Source organism: Canis lupus, chromosome 35, assembly GCF_003254725.2.
Source record: "Canis lupus dingo isolate Sandy chromosome 35, ASM325472v2, whole genome shotgun sequence".
Lineage (NCBI taxonomy): Eukaryota > Metazoa > Chordata > Mammalia > Carnivora > Canidae > Canis > Canis lupus.
In genome coordinates, this window is record NC_064277.1 from 22291409 (window position 1) to 22312398 (window position 20990).

Sequence of the window (20990 nt, forward strand, 5' to 3'; positions counted from 1 at the left end):
TTCCCATCTCTCCTGAAACCCTGACATTTTAAGAAAAGAGTCCAGATCACCCAAATGATATTCACTCCTTATCCCTCCCTCCCAGCTCCTCTCGCCTCCAGCAATCTGACTATTGTCACTGCTAACTTTTCTAGCTCTAAAAATCTAGGTGCTGAGCCACTACCCAACACACAGAGGTCTGTCTCTCCAAACTCTTTCTGCAACCACCTGTCTCTTTTCTTCTAGCCCATTCTAAAGACCGGATTACATTGATCAACTCACATAATCCTCTCCACAATCCTATGAGGTAAGTACTAGTATTATCTCCATTTACGGAAGGGGGAAATTGAGGCTGAGGAACACTGAACATGTAACATTGTTACATGCTCATACAGCTAGTAACTGGTGGGGCTGGAAGCCTAGGAAGCCTGCATTGGCCCATGACCTTAACCACCATGTCAATTGTCTCTTATTGGAGTCTAGCACAGGGCTCCTTCAGTTCCACCCGCCTGTGTCCACAGCGTACAATGCCATAGTAGATAAATATGTTTGGGACTTGGAGGTTCTGTCACAGTGTCCTGTTTGCCCAGAAGAAGGACCTTTCTGCTGTTAATGGGACAGTCTGATTGTCAGCATGGTCAATAAAATCACGACAAATTTCACTTTATTTTTAATAAATAAATTTGTCAGCCAAATGATCCAAACATGACAAGCTGAAAACTAAATCGACAAAGCAGCTAGTGAATGAGCAAGGACTTTATTCTCTAACGTCTCCTAAAGCCAAGCAGCAGCAGTCCTACTCAGAGATGACAGGAAGGTGAAGGTATTTTAGGTAATGATAACGTGGCCTCTAGAGGTACTATTTTTGTAAATCTTATCATTTCAAATGGGAATAGATGAATCTGTTTTTCTTCTATTTTCAGGAACTCCATGGGGGAATGAAGTCCAGGTTCCTGCAGGTGGCCCCTGCCTAGGCAACCAGCCTCACTGCTGCCACCACTTGCTGATGTCTTCCACACGGTCTCTTTGCAGGTTCCTGATGGGCTGTGGAGTTTAAGCCCCAAGGCCAGGAGTATCTTTGTTTCCAGCACACACCTATAAGCCCACACTGAACTATAACCTCCTTGGCTGTCCCTTTTCTCCACTTGTTGGACTCTCAGAGCTCTTTGCCATGCCCTTATATGTCTCTCACTCTGTTGTACTTGTATCCACATTTTGGGGAGCTCAGCTGAGCTGGGAGAGACCCAGCTGAGCTGTCAGGTGTAGAAGCAGCCTATAAAACAAGACAAAAATGAAGGCATCAAGCCCTTAATCACTTACTGCAATAGTAGAAGTCATCAACTCCTTTTCCATTTGGCCCCACAGAATGGTACATGAGTTATCCAGTGCAGACCAGAGGGTCCTTCTGTCACGTGAGTTTTGTTTTATGGACTCTGACATGGGATGCAGGGGGCAAGCAAGGTGGGCTAGAAATGAGCTGAGCCTAATGATGGGAGGGAAGTGTCTTCAAGGTTCTCCCCCTCATTTCCTGTAAGAGCAGCTGGGGGTGGGGGTGGGGGGCAGGCTACAGGACTCTGTGAAGGGCCCAGTGAAGAGACCAAGAATGAAGGTACTGCAGGTTGGAATATAAAGATGTGAAAGATCATGACTGCAACTCCCTGCAGACTTCTGTGCCCTGGCTGTGCCCCAAGCCGGGCATGGTGAGGACAACTTCTCCCTGAGGCCAGCCATAGAAGGCCTCTGTAATTGACTTTAGCCAGGCCTAAAGAATCACATCTATGCTTTTAATCTGGAGCTGGACTCCTCACACATCAATCTGTCTACGCTACTGAATTTTAAGTTCTTGAAGGCATCAGTCATGACTTACCTTTGTTTCTCCACACAAAGTAGATGCTCAGCAACCTGAAAGATCCTGTCCATTGAGTGACTGTTTCACCTGAGCATTTCCATTTGGATCCAATCAGAAAACCACTGGAATAGAATACTCTTGCTCTGCTTGTCTTATCTGTTAAATCTTAAAAGGTACAAATTTAATACACTTTAACAATGTCATACCAAGATCCACCTAATTCAAATCTGTCCCCAAAACACAATTATATTACCTTTGGCCACCATCAAAAAAATAATTCTCTGGTTTAGTAGGTCCAGAAATTAACACAGAACTGCTACTTGTACTATCAAGTTCATGTTGTGCTGATTCTGGTGCTTATGACAAGGGTTTTGAAAGTACATGAATCTGATTGATATTCAGAATTTAAGGTTCACAATGACTATTGTTTTTTTTAACTTCCCTTCATTTATTATTAATGTGAGGCATCTCAGGAATATCTGATTTTGTTTAGCATAGTTGTTTTCAGTCTGATTATCCTTGATATTGCAGATTCTAAATGCTTGGAACTTGAGTGCCCTGCCTTCAAGATATATCCCTAGGCAATCTATAGGGAAAGTCATGGTTTCAACACACCTAGAGGAAGAGCTGTGCCTTATGCCTCTTTCCTTCCCCAGTCTATACTATGGGTCCTGGGATATGCCAAAGATTCAATACACAGTTGTCATATTGAATTGACCTACGCTTCATCTTGAATGTTTGATATTTAAATAATTGTCCCTCTTTCTTTCTGATTTATCAGGAGGAAGAGGCTCTTATTTTAGGAAACACGGTCTTGTGGAGACGAAAAAATGTTCCCTTCTTGCCTTTTAGGTTCTTTGGCTGATATAATAATTAAATTGACACAAAACAGATTAACAGAAGAAAAACAAATTTAATTACATATATACGAGATTCTCACAAGGACATGAGACTCAAAGGCAGTTTGGCAATTGAGGTGTGTGTGCCATCCCGAGTTAAGAAGAGAGTAGTGACCTCGAGTTCAACAGAAGAAAAATAAATCACAGGAAAAGTAAATGTGTGGTAAACAAATGCCTGCCAAACCATGCAAATTAGTCTTTCTGATATAAAAATGATCTCTGGTAATAGCTCTCTTCCTTATACAGGCCTGTATCTAAAATCTTCTGGGCAGGTAAGGTGGAGGTAAGAAATTCCTTCTAAGTCTGCTGGGCCTTGATTGCCTTCAAACCAAAATAACCCACATGCCAAAGTAGCATATTTTGGGGTAGTATATTCTACTATCTCTTAGTCTCTGGATTATAACTTCCTGATTTATCTACTGTATTTCTTCACATGTATTATTAATGCAGTCTCAGCAAACCACAATAACATTTTGGATTTTATCACCCAGCAATATTAGTCTCTATTTTGACAAAATTCGATATTAACTTTTGATTACATGTATTTGCAGAATATGCAGCTTTAGTAAAGTTGGAGATAATATCATTAGATTTTATTAATCATTTCCAAACTGCTGTCCTGAGTATCCTGAAAAGATTGTTACCACTTCTTCTTCTGCTTATTAACTTTAAATCGTTGAGTTTGTTCACCCACATCTGTTCTCTTTTTCATTTGTATCCTGCCAGGTATTAATTACCTTTTGTAGAGACTGCGGAAAGATGGTGTTTGAAAAATGCTTGAAAAATATGATATATGTACAAACACATGGCACAAGTAATAGAAAGTACTAAATGAAAGTCCTCAACCAAAGCAAAAGCATAGAAACACAATTAATGCCAAGTGAACTATGAAAAAGAGCCAATACACAGCTTTTAAACTTTAATTATTGCCTGTGTCACACAGAAGAAAAAAAAACTATTTCTAGCACTTTGTGTACCTGCTAAAGAGTCTAAATGGAATCAGATATATAGGTATTTCTCTGGTAGTTAAAGAGGTTTGTATCCAAGTACTGTGTAAAGACATTAATTAAATCCCAATTTCAATCTGTGCTAAGACACTGCTCTCTTGAAGCTGTAAATAAATGAGAACTATTCCAAATAGATTCAGTGCACTGCACACCAAGGGAAAACAGGAGTTTGGGCATGTAGACAAATGCATTGTCAATTAGCTCTTTCAGGAAAAAGGAAAAGGTAGAAGAATAAAAGTGAGGTCTTATTAAACATGACTGAGTCACAGATCACAGGACTAATGGTGCTGGACCTCTCACACATAAATATGTATTAAGCCCCTACTGTTTGTATAGCATAGAAACATATAGTGTCCAAAGGCCTTCATAATCCAGTTGGTGAAAAAACATAAATTCAGGAAAAGGCATTGTCACAATTGTCTACATACAAGAGCAACACTCAAAAATCAATCACATTTTTATACCATACAATGACCATGAAGAAAGTGAAATTTTATAACACAGTATTATTTAAAAATTCCTTCAAAGAAGATGAAATGCTTAAGTATAAGCCTAGCAAAATAAGTACAAGATCCATCTGGAAAAGAAATTACAAAATGCTGATGAAAGAAATCAAAGCAAGCCCACCTGGAGAGAAATACTGTTCATGGATTGGTAGACTCAACATAGTAATAAGTCTTCTCCCTAAATTGATCTATTGATGTAATGCAATTTCCATCTAAATCTCACCAAGGTATTTCATAGACATAAACAAGTTTATTCTAAAATTGATATGGAAAGGGGCACCTGGGTGGCTCAGTCAGTGAAGCATCTGCCTTCAGCTCCGGTCATGATCTCAGGGTCCTTGGGTCAAGACCCACGTTGGGTTCCCTCCTCAGTGGGGAGTCTGCTTCTCTTTCTCCCTCTGCCACTCCCCCAGCTTGTGCTCTCTGTGTCAGGTAAATAAATAAAATATTAAAAAAAAAAAAAAGATTGCTGCTAAGATCCAGCAAAGAAGACCACAGTTGGATATCAGGAGTTCAAGATAATTTGAATAATGTTTGAGATATCCAAGTGAAAATGTTAAATTGACAGTTGGATATGCAATTCTGGCACCGAGAAGCAAGGTTTTAATCATGGAGGAGATTCTACAAAAGCCTTTTACTGATTCCAAGATGTTAAAGTCTCCTACATACAGATAGAGATCGATACAGAGGTAGAGGGCAGCCTATGTGGCTCAGCAGTTTAGCGCCGCCTTCAGCCCAGGGTGTGATCCTGGAGACCAGGGATGGAGTCCCACGTCAGGCTGCCTGCATGGAGACTGCTTCTCCCTCTGCCTGTGTCTCTGTGTCTCTGCCTATCTCTCTCTCTCTCTCTCTCTCTCTCTCTGTGCCTCTCATGAATAAATAAAATCTTAAAAAAAATACAGAGGTAGAATTAAAGATACATAGTGTATGTTCAGGTGTTAAGAAAAACTGTAGACAGGATCTTGGATCTATGGTTCCTAATCTTTTAGGAATCATGCACTAAAGGATTAAAATTTAAGTACCAAAAGAATGGGAATAGACAAATATTTTGAATGGGAATGGACAAATATTTGGAAGGGAGAAAGGCTGATTCCACAAACATAAACTGGTAAGTTCAAATTTAAGCACCAAAGGACTCTAGAACAGATGAGGAATAGTATGATTTGTGTGCTCTTCAAAACCAAAAATAAAAAACTTCACCATAATTACTAAGTATCAGAACAGACCAAAGATTAGTTGAATTCATTCTATCCCCTTAGCCTAAATAATTTGAATTAAAATGTGTTATAACTAGGACCTGGATTTCAGCAAGTCACTTTACAAACATTCTCAGAATACCCTTAGAATAAGGTAAAACTAGATGGTGATAATATTAGAGGGATTGACAGCTGGTTTCAAAAAGTAGACTTATGGTCCATCAAGAAGAAGGTAATGGTGATCTGCAGTGCTTTAATGATAGTCCTGTCCTTTTTCTAATATTATTACATTTAAATTTTAATACTTGGCTACAGAAAATGATTATTGGTCAAATTGGCAGATAATAAGGTTAAAACAAAAAAAGAATACCTTGAATCCTAGCATTTCCATACAAGTCCATATCTTCTCAACTGGTGGGGATTTTGTACCTCCTCTGAAAGACATTTTGGTAATGTCTGAAAGATATTTTTTTTTGGTTTCCATAACTCAGGGATCAGGGAACAGGGAAAGTGGTGCTACCAATATCCAGTAGGTAGGGCCAGAGATGCTGATAAACATCCTACAATACAAAGGACAGCCCCATCCTTGCTTCCATCAACCAAGGAAGAATTTTCCAATCCAAATGTCACTAGTGCCACTGCTGAGAAAACCTGATATAAGTGAACAGATTAGAACAAGGAGTCAAAATATAGCAAAATTTAATAACAATCATTTTAGCATTATATATTTACTTCCTCCCAGTATCAACTGTGTAAATCATGCGCAAGGAATTAAGCATCATTTTCTTCCACTACAGCAGTCTGGACGGAGTCTTCTTGCTCCAGCTATTTGTCTTAAGGATATAAACTCATTCCCACAGACTGACTTATCTCTCAGAGTTTCTGTTTCTTTCTTTGTATAAAAAGGAGGCTTCCCTGTGACCCAGAAATAGCGCTACTAGGTTTTACCCCAAAGATTACAGATGTAGTGAAACAACAGGACACTTGCAGCAATGTCCACAATAGCCAAACTGTGGAAGGAGCCACGATGTCTTTTGACAGATGAATGGATAAAGATGTGTGCGTGTGGAATATTACTCAGCCATCAGAAAGGATGAATACCTACCATTTACACTGACATGGATAGAACTGAAGGGTATTATGCTGAATCAAATAAGTCAATCAGAAAAAGACAATTATGATATGGTTTCACTCATATGTGGAATACAAGAAATAGTGAAAGGGACCATAAGGGAAGTGTGGAAACTGAGTAGCAAAAATTAGAGAGAAAGAAAAATCATGAGAGACTCCTAACTCTGGGAAACAAACAAAGGGTTGTACAAGGGTGAGTGGGTGGGGGGATGGAGTTAAAAAAAAGGGGGGCTGAACATGATGGTTTTATTATAGGCTGGAAAATAGCCCCAAAGACATCCACATTTGAAGACCTGGAACCATATTTAGATAAATGGCTCTTTGCAAATGTGATTATATTGAGGATAGTGGTGTGGATTATGTGAGATTACCCACTTATCCTAAGTGCCATCACAAGGATTTTAGTAAGACAGAGGCAGAGGAGAATAATATCATAGAATAGAAGGAGGCACTGTGCCAATGGAGGGAGAGATCAAAAAGATGCTGTCAGAATCCAGGGACTGCCGGCAGCTACTAGAGGCCAGAAGAAGCAAGGAATGGGTTTTCTTCTAGAGCTTCTTGAAGGAGCACAATCATGCCAAGGCCTTGATTTTGGTCCAGGGTTACTAATTTCAAACTTATGGCCTCCAGGGATGCCTGGATGGCTCAGCAGTTGATCATCTGCCTTCAGCTCAGGTCACGATCCCGGGATCCAGGATTGAGTCCCACATCAGGCTTCCTGCATGGAGCCTGCTTCTCCCTCTGCCTGTGTCTCTGCCTCTCTCTCTGTGTCTCTCATGAATAAAATAAAATCTTAGAAAGAAAGAAAGAAAGAAAGAAAGAAAGAAAGAAAGAAAGAAAGAAAGAAAGAGATGCAGACACAAGCCAAGGAATGCTGATGGCACCAGAAAGTGCAAATGGCCAGGAAGAGACTGTTTCTTGAGGGAATGCAGCCCTTAGACTTCTGGTCTCCAAGGCTGTGAGAGAATAGATTTCTCTTCTTTGAAGCTACCAAATCTGTGTTAATTTATTACAACAACTTTGGGAAATTAACATGATATTCTAAAATTATTTTTTTAAGATTTTATTTATTTATTTGAGAGAGAGGGAGGGGGAGAAGAGGGAGAGAGAAGGGACAATCTGACTCCCTGCTGAGCATTGATCCCAGGACCCTGAGATCATGACCTGAGCCAAAATCAAGAGTTGCCCCTCAACCAACTGAGCCATTCAGGAGCCCCAATATTCTACACTTCTTAAAATAAAATGGGGAGCTGCAATGTCATGAGAGTAAATAATTTTGTAACTTAAATAACCAAGATTTTCATGTGTTTGTGCACTCAGAGGTATGTGCCGGTCATAAATGCAATGTCGCCTTACACTTCCTTAACAGCAGATACAGTATAAAGAAGCTGAGGCCCTGTTTCCCCCTATAGTATGCCAGTTCTCTGTGATACAATTCTTTTAAAGATTTTTTATTTATAAGTAATCTCTACATCCAATATGGGACTTGAACTCATAACCCTGAGATCAAGAGTTGCATGTTCCACTGACTAAGCCAGCCGGGCGCCCCATCTGTGCTACAATTTTAAAAACACATTGACATATTGAAATTTGTTTAAAGAAGAAAGATCAAGAGGAGAGATAAATCAAGCATATGACAAAGTTGAAAAAAAAATAAGTAGTGTTAGTGCGAAAAAACCTTGCAAGGAATATGGCAACTGGCCTCAAACTACACAGAAGTCTGCCTACTTGCAGGAGAGAGAAGAGATGATATTCTCTTTGGCTCTAAAGATCAGGACCTGGAACAAAGGAGATGCTATGTGAATGCAGACTCCATAAATTAAAAGCCTCAAATTTTTATGGAACTGCCCGAGTGGTGCTAGACTGTCTGCCACCTGAAGGTGAATGAATGGCTACCTACTGGGGAGTGTTATCTAGGGGATTCCTGCATAAAGTAACATATTAGATGAGAAGCCCCAAGGATCCATTCAAATATGATTCTGTGTAATTCTACTGCCATTAGGAACGTGAATTAAGTCAAATTCCTCTCCTGCAACATCTGAAGATGTATTCATTTAGTGCTTAGCCTCCTGTTTTCCAGACCAATAAATGGTGGTTTCTTTTACCCTTACTGATAATATTACCATCCAACATGAAAGCACTCTTGATCTTCTCTGAACACTTCAAATTCTTCTTGACTTCTCCAGGTGCAGAATCTAGTGCAAAAACCAGCCCTGAACCTGGGTGTGATCAATTAGAAGCAGAACCAGATGGTAGCAGTTTATATTCTGTTTTCCCTGTTAAAGTACTTACTAACACAAACTCACTTTTGCTTTTCCAAAATGGTGAAATGGTCAACCTTTGCATCTTTTCTATTTCTGAACTTCATTTTGTAGAGCTTCCTGATCCTTTCCATATGAATAAGTACACTTGGCAGGAATTGAACTTAGTTCTATTTGTTTCTAACCTCTAATTAAATGCTAATCCTATCCTCCAGAGGGCAGGTGTCCTAAGCCAACTGCCACTGTACTTTCTCTTCCTTTTCTCATGTTCTCCAACCAACTAGATAATTTTTTTTTCAATTTTTATTTATTTATGATAGTTACACAGAGAGAGAGAGAGAGAGAGAGAGAGAGGCAGAGACATAGGCAGAGGGAGAAGCAGGCTCCATGCACCGGGAGCCCGACGTGGGATTCGATCCCAGGTCTCCAGGATCGCGCCCTGGGCCAAAGGCAGGCGCCAAACCGCTGCACCACCCAGGGATCCCCCAACCAACTAGATAAACAAGACAGAACCCAAGAGAAAACTCAGAACCTTCCTCTTTGGCTGTGCCTATAAAAGAGAAAAGCAATCTGGAAATCAAAGAACCAGTTATTTGAGAAAGAGAACATCAAACTACTGGCTTGTCTAATATTTTAACTGCTTCTGGACCAGCAGAGTAGTTGTTATCTCCTTCCAAGCTGAAAGTGCTTAATGAATGGCCATTTTGAGGGCATGACCAATTACGTCCATGGCTCCAGCCTGTGATATAATTACGTAAGAGAAATCAAATCTTTGCCAGTGGTTTCCAAGTATTCTACAGGAGCCTACAATTCTAATATTGGTTCCTCTTTTTAGAAAGAAATTCTTGAGAGGTACAATTATTATGTACTATCATTTACAGTATCCCCACTGTGATGTTGTGATTTACAGTAAGAAATATATATTTGGTCTTCATCCACATTCCAGGCACACAGCTCTTAAAACTCTTGTTATTTGCTAAGTGAAGAGAACATTAAGGTGTTTTTTGTTATTCTGATGATATGACAGCTGGAAAGCCCTTAGGTGGCCTAAGGATGAGGGCTGGTTGCCAGGGGGCCTAACCATGTGATTAAAGGATGGAAATTTCAGTCTCAACTTTGTACCTCAACCTCCAAGGAGGGGAGAGGAGCTGCAGGTTAAGTCAATCACCAATGGCCAATGTTTTTTTTTTTAAGATTGTATTTATTTGAAAGAGAAAGTCCAAGCAGGGCAGGGAGGAGCAGAGGGAGAAAGAAAAGCAGACTCCCAGCTGAGCAGGAAGCCTGATGTGGGGCTCAAACCCAGGACACTAGGATCATGGCCTGAGAAGGCAGATGCTTAACCAACTGAGCCACTCAGGTGCCCACCAATGACCAATGATTTAATCAATCATGACAATATAAGGAAGCTTCCACAAAAATCCGAAAGGACAGGGTTTGGAGCATTTCCAGGCTGGTGAACACATAGAGATTTGGGGAAGAGTGGGCACTCAGAGAGGTCATGGAAGCTCTATGTCCTTTCCCCACATCTTGCCCTATGCATATCTTCTATCTGGCTGTTCCTGGGTCACTTCCTTTTATAATAAACTAGTAATCTTTTTTTTTTTTTTAAGATTTTATTTATTTACCTGACAGAGAGCGCACAAGCAGGGGGAGTGACAGAGGGAGATGAAGAAGTATACTTTCCACGGAGCAGGGAGCCCAATGCAGGGCTCAATCTCAGGACTGCGAGATCATACCTGAGATGAAGGCAGGTGCTTAACTGACTGAGCCACCCAGGGGCCCCAATAAACTAGTAATCCTATAAGTGAAATGTTTCTCCAAGTTCTATGAGCCACTCTAGCAAATTAATGGAACCCAAGGAGAAGGTTGTTGGAACATCCAATCTATAAGTAGTGGGTCAAAAGAATAGGTACTAACCTAGATTTATGATTAGTGCTTGCAGTGGGGGAAGGGAGTCTGGTAAGACTGAGCCCTTAACCTGTGGGTCCTGAAGCTATCTCCAGTAGACAGGGTCAGAATTGAGTTGAATTGTAGGATACCCAGCTGGCATTGGAGAATCGTTTGGTGTGGAAGGAAAGAAAACTACAAGTTGGATACCCATCAAAAACACAGAAAAGTGGGGACCCAAGGGCACACTATCAAAAAAAATTAGACTGACAGCTTCTTAGACATGCTTCCACTAAATTAAAAAACCCTATTTAGGCATTTATGCATGTAAAATTTTGACTTCAATTGTCCTGGAAAAAATTGACAACCTGCTTTAAACAATACACCAAATTTATTTCTGAAACATGCAAACAAATCAGCAAAGGCTCGTTTGAATCCATTGACTGTTTTATGCAAATGAATTATAAAGTCAAGATATTCAACTTAAATCTAAGTTGCATCTCAAAATTGGAAATGGAATATTATATCCTAAGGTTGTTTTGTTTTCTTTTACATAGAGCAATTCACTCATCAACCAACACAAGTGCACTGAAATCCCACAAGGTACATGCTCATCACTAATAAAAATGATTGGGATGCATTTTATTCAAAAAAATACCATGTAAATGCTGAATAATTATGTAATTATTTCAAATCTGATTTGAGAGGCAAAGCATCACTATTTGGCAAGACTTGTCCTCTGCTCCTAATTACTGAGCAACCTTGAAATTAACTCTAAACAATGACTGGCATCTTATGTACAAAGGCTTTCATATTTTTAAGCTCTAACATTTTATGCTAGAATTGAGAGTTCTCATTTAGTCCTCCTCATAGAAGAGTCACAAAAGTTGAGACAGTGAAAGTCAAAAATATTTTCTAGGAAGTAGAAAACCAACTTGGTTTCCATTAGCAAGATAAAGAGCATGCCTCCAAAAGCATGATCAACTGGTCTGTTAAAGTGAGTTCACTGAGCCAATCAGGGATAAATATAAACTATATGTTAACACAGAATATATTAAACTCCATTCCCCCTAAAACCCAAATGACTACATCTTTCCTTCACAAAGCAGTCCTATATTCTATCAAGTATTATAGTAGTTTTCAAACTGTGTTCTACGGGTCCTGAGGAGCACTGCTCTATGTCAGAGTCCTACATGTGATCTTCCTGATGCAAACACAGGCTCTGCCTGGCTTGAGAAAGCTGCCCTCCCAACATGAGACTTGGTGCAAGGCTAGTCCACCACAGTCCCCAGGGGGAGTGGCTGTCAAGGACTGTGCCCTCTCACCCACCAGCCCTGCTCATATACGTATTTGCATGCCCAGCCTAAGCATGTCCATTTAGAAGCCTCGTAGTGTGTGTTGGGGCAAGGAGGGCTGCTCTCCATTCCCCTAGACCCCAGGCCCATCAGATGGCAGGGGGCTTTCATTTGGGGGCTCCCCTGCCCTCATCTGTGCTGATCCATCTGATCCATGCCCAGTGTCATTCCATGGGGAAAAAATGGGACAGTGGAGGAACCAGCACTGTCTCTTTTGGCCTCTTGCTTTCACTATCGCAGTAAGTGAACAAAGGCTATATTATTACTTTTCACTGGACTTGTTTTCTAATTGACTACCATACCATCAGGTGCAAGAGTTCCAAGGAGAGGTTGTCAAGAGGGGGAGGTCATGCGGGAGATGTCATGAGGGAGAACAGAGAGGGTAGGTAACAACAGTTCTCCGGCAAACCGGTCCCCAAGGCATACCTACTGGTTTCAATCACATGGCTCTGTGTCTACCTGTTTTATACGGTGAAGCTATGAGGAAGATTTCAGCTGAGAAAAGGACTGTTCACGGCTTACCATCATGCCTGGTACACAGTAAGAGATAAATACATATTAGCTATGATTACTAGAAATTTGAAAAACATTCTAAATAATCATGCCATTTTAGAAAGGAAAGAGCCCAGGATAACGAGCCAGATCATCATTCATTACAGAAGCCTCCCTCTCAGGCCAGGGAGGGCTCACCATCACAGTAAAGGGGATCTTGAGACTGTAGGGAAGTTGTAAAGAGCGTGATGGACCCTAACACCTATCTTTACTGGAATTTTCAGCTCAAAGATAGGGATGAGATGGAAACATGCCTTATATGGACCCAGTGATTAACAGACATGAGAGTTCTTGCTAACACCACAGCAGTCATCATATACCCTAATGCCTACTGTTCAGTGAATACCTACATTGTAAACATACACCAGGTGGCACTGTATATGTTGTCAAAATTAATCCTTTAACAAAACCCTGAAGATAATCCCCATTTTACAGATTAAGAAACTGAAAATAGAAGATAGAGAATAATATTTCCAAGGCCACAGAGTAGAGGATGAATTCCAATACATCTTAACCACTTTATTACAAAGTCTATGCTTTTAACTCCTACTCATAATGCCTCCCCACTAGCATTCCAACTTGCACTGAGAGAAATCATATCTGTTCTATTACTTATCCTTTGTACTGGGTACCTTAACAGATTAACTAATTCTTTCAAACTACCAACAAAAGAGTATTTCCAGATAGTCAAAGCAAATTAGCCATGACTTGCTCAGGCATATGCAGTGAAACAAAGCCAACAAGCAAATAAAAACAAAATCTAAGGATCTAACAAAATTTTCAACAAGTCACTGGCCCAATCCCTAAGTGATGCCTTTTTAATCCTTTTACCTAACAGTCTCCTCTCCAAGAGTGAGCAATGAACAGAGTCCCACCAGCAAACTATAAGAAACACCTGATTTGATTTTTTCCCTAACTCCAGTGATCATTTTCAACTGCTCTAGCCACACGCTCTTCCTTGTCATGTGATCAAAAACCAGGTCTTCTGATTATGACAATAGAACAGGAAGACGTTAAACTGGTATCTGTGGGTTTTGAACGCTTTAAGCTTTTATTAACCTGTGTTTTAACTAATTCACAGTGAAGAGCCAAATCCCAGAAAGTACTACACACAATTTCACCCTTCTGGCACTACCACCACCCTACTACCTTAACAACCCTTCCTCACTCCCAGCCTGCTATACAATGTATATATTCCAGAAGAGAATGTAAACTTCAGACAGCATGATACTTTAAAATTAGTCCACTGCCCAGCTATTTCTCACTTGAGTTAATTTGTATCCATTAATAATTAAGCCAAGAAGGTATACTCCCATGTCCTCATGCATGCCTTGGCTATCATTTGTTGATATGACGTCATTGTTACCCAGGTCCCAGAAAGTAAATTTCTCCCACCTTTCCATGACTTTCAGGGCCAATTAATAGAGCCCTATCTAGCTGCTAATCCATTCATCTGAAATTCAATGAACTGTCACTGTATGTGGTATAAATGGCAAGTCTATTATCTACTATGACAAGTGTCAAAAAATCTCCACGCTCAACCAAATTATAGATGCTCAGTGCAAGTCTGGGCACAGGTGACTCACCTGCGATGGATGAGGATGACTCACTATGAAAGCCAAAGATACCACCCAGGTGAATAACCCTGTCTTGTAATGTTTTCTCAATCTGCCAACTCAGTTTTAAGATTAGTGATTGCATTGTCTATTTCCTGTGTGCCTCTTTCTTCTGCCTGAAAATAATAATATCCAAGTCAATTCTAAACAGAGTAGCCTGCATCTTTCCTTATGTTACTCCAAGACCATAAATGGCAATAAATACTACAAAGTGGTGCCAGAACCACCTGGAGCATGGTGACAACTCTGTACTTGTTACCATCAACTTGCTGGGATGAGATGCTAAAAGAAACTGCAACTGTCTCTAGGGTCTGTCCCTTGGGATAGGAAGGAGCAGAGGTCAGTGAGGCAAGGAATTGGACTCCAAAGAATGTTTGTATTTCAAAAGGAATTCACTAAGATTATTCTTATTCCAGCTCTCAAATATTGGTATCTCTGCAAACTGTTCCACAAAATAATATTTATTATATAATAGTAACTATTATTATACTTGGGGTTTTTTTTTAAGATTTTATTTATTTATTCATGACAGACACACACACACACACACACACAGAGAGGCAGAGACACAGGCAGAGGGAGAAGCAGGCTCCATGCAGGGAGTCCCAACATGGGACTCGATCCTGGGTCCCCAGGATCAGGCCCTGGGCTGAAGGTGGCGCTAAACTGCTGAGCCACCCAGGGTTCCCCTATACTTCGGGTTTAATTCACAATATCTCATTTTATCTTGCAACCCTATAAAGTAGGTGAGAATAATTCTCTATTCCTACCTGTGAGGCAGTAGAACAAAGGAGTAAGGAGATGGAACCTAGAGCCAAGCTGGTAATAGGCTCTGTCCCCTATCAGCTCTACCACCTTGGACCTACCCCATGGAGTGATTTTCGTGATTTAAGGTGCTGACCTGTAGAAAGCACTCAGTCAGTGTGCCTGCTAGCTATGACTACTGTCATACCATCAGTAAGTGGTTAACTAGGAGCTGCAGAGTAGGGACAAGAGAAGTAGGATGTGGTACAACAGCTCCCCTGAGACCCAGGTCAGAAGAAGCACTGCTAGTAGGATGGCTGCCATATAGGAGCAGCCCTCATCAGTGACATTAACAGTGACATTAACACAGATCTTCGTCTTTCATCTGCTGCTTGTTTAGCCATCTACAGACCAGGAAAAGAAAAAGAGAGGCAATTTCTCTAATATTGCCAACACCAGGCCCTTGTCACTAGGAAAAGAATGCACCCATAGTCTCTGTCCTTGCATTTAAATTCTGACTCAGTGACAACTATTCAAGATCAATCTCTCAATAGGACAGATATAGTTTCTTATGTGGGATTCCCTAGAAGCAGATCCTGAGACCAGGGTTTATTGAGAGGTGCTCCTCAAGAAAATCCTGAAAAGGGGAGAGAGAGAGAGAGAGAGAGAGAGAGAGAATACCAGGCTACCGAAAGGAATAGATTGAGCAGGGATATGGTCTCAGATCAATGGCAGCCTCAACCTGGTCCACAGAGGATTCTACAACATAAATCACACCACAAAGTCGTCCTCACCTTGAAGCAAGGGGTCTGGTCTTTTGTACCCACCTATCAGTGAGTCATTCATTAGCCATGAGCAGTTCCACAGGAGAGGCAGAGGAGACAGGTGGCAAGCCCTGGGCAGCCACTCCCCATGGCAGGTGCATGGTTTAGACAGGGCAGGGCATCAATAGCACCCATAGCATTCCTATCAGGCATAGAGCTATACAAATTGCCCCTCACACCTTTTACACAAGTAGATGACTCCATAAAGAGTTTAATCCAAAAGATTAAATAGCCAATTTGCCTTCTTATATTTTAAAACAATCAAAATAAAATCTCCAAATCTCAAAGATCAACCCAAGCCAGGCAGACTCCCTAGGGTTGTTTTAGGGGGGACATGATAGACTGGAGCTCATCTCAATGAGAAGTTCCAGTTAATAGTCCTCTTGTCCATCTCCTAAATAAACCTGTTCTTCTGGCTTAGCTTTGCTGAAATGGACACAGGCAAAAGGAAATAATTTTTAATTATATTTATTTATTCATGAGAGACACACACAGAGAGAGAGAGGCACAGACACAGGCAGAGGGAGAAGCAGGCTTCATTCCATGCAGGGAGCCTGACGTGGGACTCGATCCCGGGTCTCCAGGACCACACCCAGGACTGAAGATGTCGCTAAGCCACTGAGCCACCCGGGCTGCCCAAGGAAATAATTTCTAATGCTTATTGGCAGGCTACCATATTTCCTCCCCCAGAGAAAGTCAGGGTGGGGAAGGATGTTCCCAACCTTCCTCCTCTAAGGAAATTACAAGAGTGAGACAGTTCAGTCACAGGAGTGTAACTGATGTTATTAAACCACTGTTGGAAAATGATTATGCCTTGAATTTAGAGGTCACCACCCTGTAGGGATTCACAAAGGAAAAATCCTTCCCTTACATTGTCTTACTTATTCTGACAGCACCTCCTGTGAGACAGGCAGACAATCTGCTGTACTGTATGTGGCCTTCCTGGGCAAGCACACACATTTAATTTAGCATCCTCCAATGGCTTCTCCTAGAGGACTGTCTTCCCACATCTCTTCCTGGGTTGTATTCAGGTCCAGCTTTATGGACCTGTGAACTGCATTTTTGCACAGAGCTCCACACTTAGGACTTCAGGTGCTACTCTCTTGGAACTCTTAATAATTTTTGAATAAGTGGCCACATATTTTCATTTCACACTGAACCCCACAAATCTTATAGCCATCTCTGGGTGTATGTCTTCAGCTGAACCTCGGAAGAATGTAAGGAAGGATCACAGCAAGCCAACTATAGCCTGGAACTCCACAGGATTGTGTAGCCCAGGGATGTGGTAGTCATTAGCACTGCTGATCAAGAAATTTGGCTTCTTCTTGTAGACATAGGTAGAAATGGAATGAAACTTGCTGTTGATAAAACGTGAGTGGGCAGTGATGATGTCACATCTGGGCAAAAGGTCTATAGTCCAGACCTCCATTTGCCACATCCCCTTTCTCCTGCCTTGATAGTTGAGATGGAGCTTCCCTCAGTGAGTCCCTGAGAGAGACAAAGCCCCCAGACAACCTGCAATAAACATGTTTTAGGAGCAAGATAAACTGAGGTTTGAAGCCACTGAGATTGTGGGGTTATTTTTCCCCACAATTTAGCCTATCCTGATAGACACAGAGAATAATAAACAGATTCTCAAAGCATCTTTGCAATACTTAGAGACTGAGCTGGGGAGAAGGACCAGGGTGCAAGGCAACAATATCTCTGATAATGAAGAAGATTCCTACACAAAGAAGGGACTGGCAGGAGTCCACAGGTTGTTTAATTTATTTAGTCCAACTATTTACCGCTGAACCACAGAAAATACAGCATTAACAGGGTTCATTTGTAATGAACAAATAAGTCTGCATCACAGAAAAAAAAATGTGATACAATTTTTATGTTCTTCCATCCCTGCCATTTTGTTTGTCAAGCACTTAGCAAGTACAAATTGCTTCTTTTTGAGGGATGAGGAAAAGACAGAAAGATAAAATGACCCTACAAGACCCCAAAAGTTTCCTGGGGCTGATTAGTGAGGCTCAGCATATACACAGTATTTTAATAAAATGTCTGATTTTATATTTGTCTCTCTCTTAAGCAAGGAATCAAGGTCACTTGAATGTACAGTAGCCCCCAGAACAGCTCTATAAAGAAGGGTCTCATCCTGTCTGCAAGCTGGAACAGCTGCTGAGTTCTTTTATTCATGACCAAATGTTTCCAGAATGATTAAACTAGCATTGTAAATGTGCAGTCTATATCAGCTGAGTGACAAGGATTAAGCAAGATCCAGATTAAAATGCTAAGTGAGTTTGTCCCAAGATCAAGCCAGATATATGGTTAACACTAAGAAAATACATGCTGAAGAAGAAGTGTAAAAACAACCACCTAGAGAAAACCTCAGAATAACAAATTGTACCAGAGAAAGTATCTTGAATGGCAAGTAAGCCAGTGAGGGCTGAAATTACCTTTTTGAAAGTACAATTTCACAGGAATATTTAGAAAAAATATACAGCCAACCAAACAACTTACCCAATATGCATATTCTCAGTGGATTTGGTTCTGAGGGGAATGCGCCACTTTGGCATGTGGATTATTGTGAGCTGAAGACAATCAAGGCCCATAAACTCAGGAAGAGATTTTAACTTTGCTCTCAACTACCTCTAAGAATTTAGACAGAGGACCTGGCCCAGGAAGACAGCTATCACTAGAGACAACTACAGAGAGTTTGGGACAGTTGCCATCAGCTGGGAGGAGCTCGGCAGGGCCTATATGTTTAAAGTCTTCTCTGTGTCCTGCTGTCTCCCATTGGAATGGCAAACATTTGTTTATCGAACATTTGCTCTTCTCATCTTCCCATCTTTTCTGTGAAGCCCCAGACCCCTTATAAACTGACTAGCCCTTGAGTCTCATTTCTTTGGGGTGCCCATATGTAAGAAATTAATTTTTTTTCTCCTGTTGATCTGTCTTGGATGTCAATTTAATGATCACACCAGCTATAAGACCTTGGAAGAGCTGAGGAAATATTTTTCCTTCCCTACAGTTTAAAAAAAGGGTACAATAATAAAAATCTATTTTGTTGACACAATAAATATTGGTAAATAAGTTTCAGAACAAAATATAAGTTGGAAACTCAAAATTACTATTAGAACTGCTAGATTTGCTACTACAAAATAAGAATGCTTTGAGTCATGTAGAGTTTCTCTAACAGAAAATCCACAATCAAAAGCCAAAGTGAATGCAAATTATTTACAAAATACCAATGTAATAGAATAAAAAAGAAAACACCATGAGAAAAAAATCTACAGCCACTGTATGAGTAATGTCTTGAAATGTTTTATATAATGAATATAGAAATAAAATCACATATCCTTTTGCTTTTAGTGACATTTAAAGTGATCTGAGACACTGATGAATAAATAAATATTTTTGAGAGTAAAAATACTCTCAAACCTCTCTATCTGTGGCTTTCCCATCTTCTCTAAATCAGCTCACATGGAACTTAATCCCATTGGTCTGTAAGTCTTTGTTACAACCGTATATTTTTGCCTGGGAAATTTCCCTCATTGGCTTCACATAAACAGTCCTTCTCAGACTCATTAGACACTTTTTTTGTTTTAACACTTCAGACACTCTGATATATGCTCATGGGGGTTGAGTACATACACCCCTCACACCTGAAGCACTAAAGAGGAACAGTGTCTCTATGCATGCTTGGTGCCAAATGAGGAAATGGACGTGCCCGGGATAAAATAATTTGGAGCCCCTACACAGCACAATGCTTAAGAACAAGGGCTCAGAGTCCATCCAAACTTCCTATCACTCTAGTTTCCACATTTGTGGCATGGGGATGGTAAGAATACATAACAATTCATAAACCAAATAATCCTTGTACAGACTTTATGGGCTATCTTGTGCATAGGAAGTCAGCAATATATGGTTGCCATTGTGATTCCAGTAAATTCTCTTTCTGGGAAAAATTCAGAGACACTCCAAGGCTCTTGGCTCCTCCTACCCTCTTTGAAGAATCACAGATTTCTACTTATGTGCTAAGGATACTGATATAAAATAGGTGAACAGATGTGGCTGTCCCAAAATTGGACAGAAAGATAAAATATAGACTGTTGCAGAAAGGTCAGAAAGAGGCAGCTGCACAGGAAGATTAAGTAGAAAACAATATTTAAGGCTCGACCCCTGATGAGGTGTTAAATGGCCGGTGGGAGCGATCCCAGCTGTAATCCAGTTAACATTTAGCACCTAATTATCACTTCTCAGTGGCGTCCAGACTAGATAATTGTGAACTGCAACCTCCAAGCTACACAGAAAATGTTTGATGCTTCTAAGCTGCAGATTCAATCATTTAGCAGGCACTGGCTATCCAGGAGCAAGAAACAAGAGATGTAGAATATTATTACTCTGCTTAACCAGGAAAGCATCATCTCTCCTTGGGATCTAGCCTGCAATTCAGCAGATTCTTACCAAATAAGATGTGGATGATTTTTAAGAGATTTTACTTATTTATTTGAGAGAGAGAGAGACAGAGAGAGAGAGAGCATGAGAGGGTGTAGGGGCCAACAAAGAAGCCAACTCCCCACTGAGCAGGGAGCCCGACATGGGGTTTGATCCCAGGACCCTGGACATGACGTGGGATGAAGGCAGACACTTAACCAACTGAGCCACCCGTGCACCCCAATTTGGATGATTTATTCCAAGATTTCCTTCTAAACTCTCTTATATACCAGTAGTTATGAGCATGGCAGAAAATACAATCTGACATGCTAACCCTAGATTTTCCTTCCCATGGGGTGCAAAGCCATGCTGGTGCTTCACCAACATTGTTTTTCTGGGTGGGATGATAAATTTCCTCATCCTTCCAGTCTTCTGGGGAAAAAAAATTTTTTTTCTCAGTATCTAAACAAGACAACTGTTGATGGGGATATAATGATGACAAAACCCAGGTCCTACTCACAAGAATCTCTAATATGAAATTCTAATATGGAAGAGTAGGGAAGAAGGTGAAGATTTTCAATATAATAACAACCACCAAAAAAAAAAAAAAAAAGGTGTGGGAACACACAAAGCAGAGCAATTAAATCTGCAATGTTGTTTACGTCACATCTCAAGAATACATAGGAGAAAGAAAAAGATAGACATTATGGGCAGAAAGAAAGGCGAATAGAATAAGACTTGGCATTTATGAGCCAAGTG

At 40.6% G+C, this 20990-nt stretch overlaps 1 long non-coding RNA gene across 3 annotated transcripts in view; it reads right to left on the reverse strand.

Annotated features, from left to right (window-relative positions):
- Positions 1 to 617: 617 nt before the first annotated feature.
- Positions 618 to 20990, reverse strand: part of LOC112657261 (uncharacterized) — a 53141-nt gene continuing 32768 nt past the window's right edge. Inside the window, exons 1-5 of one of the 3 annotated variants that reach the window (XR_004812303.2) lie at positions 5957 to 6089; positions 5807 to 5870; positions 4521 to 4663; positions 1847 to 1993; positions 618 to 1252 (exon numbers count right to left, since the gene is read on the reverse strand). This is a non-coding gene — a long non-coding RNA (uncharacterized LOC112657261). Of the gene's footprint in view, positions 1253 to 1846; positions 1994 to 4520; positions 4664 to 5806; positions 6090 to 20990 lie in introns of those variants that run through there. The other 2 variants (XR_003134936.3, XR_007408385.1) reach the window with 2 other exon arrangements.